This window comes from Myxine glutinosa, chromosome 3 (genome assembly GCF_964187855.1).
Source record: "Myxine glutinosa chromosome 3, kmMyxGlut1.1, whole genome shotgun sequence".
NCBI lineage: Eukaryota > Metazoa > Chordata > Myxini > Myxiniformes > Myxinidae > Myxine > Myxine glutinosa.
Genome location: NC_136263.1, coordinates 104188973 through 104195122, shown reverse-complemented (window position 1 = coordinate 104195122; position 6150 = coordinate 104188973). Strand labels below are relative to the sequence as shown.

The 6150-nt window shown below is 37.0% G+C and overlaps 1 long non-coding RNA gene across 1 annotated transcript; it reads right to left on the bottom strand.

Annotated features, from left to right (window-relative positions):
• Window positions 1-294: 294 nt before the first annotated feature.
• Window positions 295-5918, bottom strand: LOC137423984 (uncharacterized). Its single transcript, XR_010983856.2, has 2 exons — window positions 5765-5918; window positions 295-2023 (listed from the first exon to the last, which is right to left on the bottom strand). It is a non-coding gene; the product is annotated as an uncharacterized LOC137423984 (long non-coding RNA).
• Between the last annotated feature and the right edge of the window lie 232 nt (window positions 5919-6150).

Sequence of the window (6150 nt, the reverse complement as noted above, 5' to 3'; positions counted from 1 at the left end):
CTTAAAACGGAAGAGATGTTAAATAAGAACACACTACCTACACTTGGAATTTGGGTGTTCTGGAAGGAAAACCACGATACCCATGGCTCATTTTTAAGAAACCAGATGGAGAGGAGGGTACTGATAAGAATAATGCGCTGAGTGATAATGCCAAGGTGAAACAACTTCGGGTTTCTCTTGATGGTACATTTTATCCGCGAGATAGATTGGAAATTGATTGGGAAAAAAATGATTATGCGGAAGCCTATGTGGAAGAATAATTTCTACTGTATTCACTATTAAAACTTCAAGAAACTCGTTTTAGCAAAATCAATGTTTTATTCACTTTTGAGAGTTTTGCTGTATTCTACTAAATGTACTAATTAGATATTAATGACGTTGTTCTGCCGGTCATGGCTGTAGCTCCTTCTGTAGGTCTTTGTTGAACCTCGTTCAGTTGTTGACTAGTCTCCAGTTGGTTGATCAGGTCAACTGGTCTTCAGTTGTTCACTCCTCTTCAGTCACTCTCCCAGTCCACTGCTTCTCCGTCACTCTCCCAGTTCTCTCTTCCCAATCGCAACTTTCTCTTTCTTATAAAGGCCCAGACTCCTTCATCCAAAAGCCTTATTTGGCTCCTTTGGCCAGCTTTCTATGTTGGGAGACTGAGAGCACTACATTATTTCTGTTCAAGAGGTCAAATGCTCTGACCTGCTGAGGGGGAATTTGCAGCCTGTGTTCCATCTATGGAACACAGGCTAAATATTGATAGACACAGATGGCAGTCCAAGAGCGTTACACATTCTGTCTTGAATTATATTGCTCTAGTCCTATGCTCTTGGCTCATTTGTAAAGTAAAACATATTCCACTTTACACAAGATCACATTGAGATATATTCTAGCAATATTGTCAATAAGAATATTTATTCCCTGACAGTCCCCGGTTTTTCTCTTTTATGTTTATATTAACCATTAATCTAAACATTACCACATTAAATATTCAAACCACTAATCTGGTAATTCAATTTCCTAAGGCATACACCGTCATTCTGGAAGAATTTTGATCACAATACATTTCCTTGTTCATTGACTCTTTCTATGTTGATAATTCAATTCAACTCATTTGCATAAAGATCACAAAACATTTCACCTTCACCAAAATGCAATAATTTCAATTCATCATTAAAATAATAAAGCATCTGCAACATTTGGCAAAATGTTTGCCTTTAATCAAATATTGACTTTCTTTGTTTGAAAAAAAGGGGCGGATCACTTGTGTTTGAAATTCCAGCATGAAACATTTTTCTTCAGATGTCTTCATAACACCTACACTATTTGCGTAGGATTTTCTGCTGTTGTGATAGCTGGGCAGAGTCATAGACTGACCCTGCTCTCCATGCAGCATCCTTGCCACTCTTGCTGTGAGCCATAGTAGATTTGAACAAGGCCTCCATTCAGTTGTAGTCGACTTGCCTCCTCACACATCGTGAGCATGGAGCAAGTGTTGATGTGATGTTGATTTGTCAACAAGATGTGGAGCAGGGATGCCGGATGTGTCCGCAATGATGATGTTGGGACCATGGTACTCAGTTGTCCATGGTCCATACCAGGAGCACACAGCAGAATCGTGCACAGCTGTTGTGAAGGAAAAGGCGCAGCCGTTCGCTTGCAGCTCCATGCTGGCTCCCCGGAAGTTGGTGAAGTAATGACACACGTCACCGTATCCCGTAGACGTTGCAGGTAAAATGTCGTCGTCCTGCAATTGCTGATGTGATGAATGTTCGAGGTATTCGAACAAAAGTAAGTGATCGCCCTTTTCCATATGTTGCAGTGTGACCCAGACAAATGGTCACATAATTTTCCCTTGGTGAAGGTAAACATCCATCATACAAAGGAGTATTTCTTCATCATTCTTTGAGAAAGAGGGTGTATGCCAGGCTTAACTTCATTTTTCACAAATTGTCCTTTCTCAAACTTCTTCCCAGATGTCGTTATCACTCCATTTGGGATGTGGTCTTGTCTTTCCTTTACTTAGCCACATTTATATCTGCTCTCCACACAGATTGAATCAGATGGGGTACATTGTAACATGAAATCACTATATTTTATAACAACTTCACACGAATAATATTCAAATCAGACATGTGTTTTTCACTATTAAACTAAGAATAGCATCCACAATTGCTTTCGGGTTCATATAATTCAAAAATTAAACTCATGCAGGTATTGTAACACAACTTCAAAGAAAATAAATGCATTAATAATGAGTATATATGATTGAAATCACAAACAGGAATATCTAATTCCCAACAAATCTTGCAAACAAGCAAACTATGCATAATGTATTATTAGCATAGTCCTCCTCACTTTTTGTTTTTCTTTTAACAGTGTAACTTGTGGTGATATGAGTTCATCGATCTTGTAAAACGGACACAATTCACAACATTTTGTTATGCCCTTACTTTAACAAATTAGAGAAATCTACTGTATTCATTTGCAACATCACTTGATTCAATCTTTGAATCTTAGTATTCATGTTGCCATTGTAAAACATGTGAGCTACCCCTTGTATATGTCCATACCTATAACATAATTATATGTCAATGACATTCAACATTATATACCAAACTAACAAACTTCTTAAAATGTGACTAAAGAAAAATCCCTTAATATGTAACATAAATCTGATTATTTGCCTTATCCTGATGCCCCTATCTCCCGGGGTCCATATTTGTTTCTATTCTTATCAACTTCCTATGATCTGTGAATTCATTCCAAAATACCACAACCATAGGTTTTAACAAAGCTCTACCAAACTATTCCCAAGTTGAACTCAAAATACTAGTAAAACAATCAATTCAAAGAATTAACTTCAAAGGGTCAGCAAATTCATTCTATAACCAGATCTAATTTTCCCATCCAATAGTTTGCCTTGACACATGTCATATTATAACACTTTAATAAACCTTCAGAAATGTTTCCCATCGCAATAACTTCCCTTTTACAAATAGCCATGTGTAAATTACGTATTTAACTACAATTTCCTCTCAATTTATTTGGCCTAAATGGCCGCAAAAGTGGCTGCCAACATGCAGTACCTTTTTTCTACCAAGTAAGTGCTCGTCCACATAAGACCTCTACCAAAATGTTGTTTGTAAAAACAAATCTGGGATTTCTAATTACATGGATGCACACTCTCAGGACATTGCAGGCTGCTGTTAACAATCCATTACGATAAAATAATTCCTTTACCCACAATCAAATAATTAACACAAATTGAGGATATTATCCTTATCACATTCATTTATAGATTCATTATGTTGGATCTAATTCTCTCTTTTCCCACTGCTATAAGGAAGAACAATAGCTCTTGTAAGTCTTTGTAATATCTCACTTAATTTACCCAGCATTGAAGAATTTATTTACTATCCATTTCCCTTCTGTTTACCAGTAACTTTGTTTAAACTCCATAACTTAATTTGATAAATCCCATGTGTACAGCTACCACTTATTGAAACCCCTACTTTTGTAGAAAATATCCAAATAAGTGGTTGTATGCTCCCTTAAAAGTTGCTCCTCCATTTCTATGCAACTTAGTGAATACTACTGACACCAGTATGCCAATATAGGTGTGGCAGATTAACAAAATATGTTGCAGGTACACGTAACATCGTGTTCCGAGTGTAAAAAAACATAACAGCGCGTTCACGTCTGCCCCTCGGTTTTAAGATTCACAATGCATTCCATTTTAAAACTCACAATAGTTCAATTCAGCAAGATTGTTTGTACTATGTTCTATATCATCTATGCCTAAGACACATCCATACATACAGCACAATTTATATGCTGATAAAGGTCAAGTTTATATATGTAAAAATCCATGAGCAGAGTACTCTGGAAAGTCAGTGTAAGACCTCTTCCAAATTTGGCTAATTTTGCACCCACTCATTTTTTTTTTTGTGAAGCTCCTATCCATAAATAGCTGTTATTCTCATATAAATTCTATCAAAAATAGAATCCCAAAATTACTCACAATTTTACTATTAATTAATGGCTGCTCATAACCTAGCACATCAAATCTGTATATTCCATCGCCCTTGACAAAAGAGATAATGTTCATAATCAAATTATATTCCTATTTTATTTTACGAATTCTCTGGATATTCTTGTAAGATTGACACACAAAACAAAAAAAAAACATTGACACAAACATACACAAACCCAAGCATTATGTATATTTGTTTGCATTGGAACCATCATTAACAGATCAAGATGGGTGTCAATTTCATTTCAATTTCGTAAAATGTATCCTTTAATGTTAGAAACGCTAATACACAAATAGACAAAAAGTTTATTTTTAGAAAACCCCTATAATGTCACATTGAAATTACCCTTTTTGGTCCCACAATAATTTATCCAAATTTGACAACACATCTATTTACATGTCAGTCGACCACTGACCTATCAGCATGCAAAAGAATAGTCCAAAATGCCCACCTGATGATCATGTGACGCTTGTCACTTGGTTTCCAAAATTTTTTGCAAAGCAATGTTCCACACTTTGGTAATTGTTTTGTTGTAAAAAAATTGTTTTGCCCAAAATACTCCCTAAAACGACATATATAATTGGCAAATATGAGCCTTCCAGAATGAACTCTAATTCTGGATCTTTTAATTCATGTTCCAAAAAAAAGCCAATTTTGGCATTTAATCAATTAATTATTAATTCGCTAATAAGCAAAAGTAAAATTCATTCTTGCTCTGAAAAAATTTTTTTTGAGACAAGAATGTTGGTCTGAGACAAGAAGTCTGAGACTCTTTTGTCTGAGACAATTTTCTGGTCTGAGATGTCTGGTCTGGTCTGAATGTCTGGTCTGAGACAATTTTTGAGACAAGAAGCATGAACAATTATTCATGTTGGTCTGATGATTTAATCTGTTGAGGCCTGTCATCATTTGAGATCTGCAGCAATGAAGGCCTAATCGTTATCTGAGGTACCGGTAAGCACTGGTACCCTTGATCTTGGTTCGTCCTATGAACTAGTCTTCCTATTTGAATATGGACAACATCGTTTCCAGTGTCCAATATTTCCACAATTAAAACATCGATTTCTGTCATTGGCTGGTCTGTCCACCTGTTCACTTGTATCGCTGGGCTGCATCTCCAGATCCCTGAGTTGCCACCGCAATCTCTGGTTCTCTCCTGAAACATGAAAAAATTCTCTGTACCGTCCTTTTTGGAGAGACAAATGGGAATCAGATGGGACAACTGTCACTTTTATGCCTATTTCGGAGGGCAGTTGTGCATTTATCTCCTCCAATGTATCCTGCATCGTTTTTATTTTAAGTTTGAGGTCCAATATACGTCCGTGCTGTGCCCTTTTCCTGGATTCAACATCCCAATAATGGAAGGCCAGCCAGTCTACTTTGAACTTCTGTCTCCTCCTGGCTTTCAATTCTTCACCGAGTGTTTCCAATATGTTCCTGTCAAAAGTACCATCCCGTGGGAATTCCCTTTTTCGTCCTTTAGTCCATTCATGCCAGGATTCCACATCTGTAAGTGATTCTGCACCATATTTCTGATACATGGAGTTGATACAAGTACCTCTTTGACTCAAGTCTAATTGACTTTGTTTATCCTTGCAGAGTCCACTTCCCATCTTTTCTGTGTGTGAGTAACACTCTATACTCACTCAATGTACCAAATAACTACTAGGATTACACAACGGACTACACCTATACCCACTATCAACTGTGTGTACTGCAAAAATCTCTGAAGTTTGTTCCACCTTATTCAGAGTAGCGTTGAATACGTTGTTTTCTAGCTTATCCCTATAAGCTCCACTCTGTGGTCTCCCAGGATCTCCACCGGATCGAAGTATCTCTCCACCTTTTCAATCGATGACTTCAGGTGATTTCCAGAGAGTCTCCCTGTCCTGTGGCTTTTCCCACACCCCAATCTCACTGATCGGTGTTGCAGATGAGTGTGGATCAGTAAGTCCTGTTGAGGGGGGTTCAAACAAAATAACCACATATAATATAACAAATAACTACTAGACTCACCACCTTGCTCAATTTCCAAGGTTGTCTCCACATTGATGTTTCACAAATATCTCAAAGCTTCTTTCTTGAGACCGCACTTTTTATTCATCCATCAATTGACTTGATTAAATTA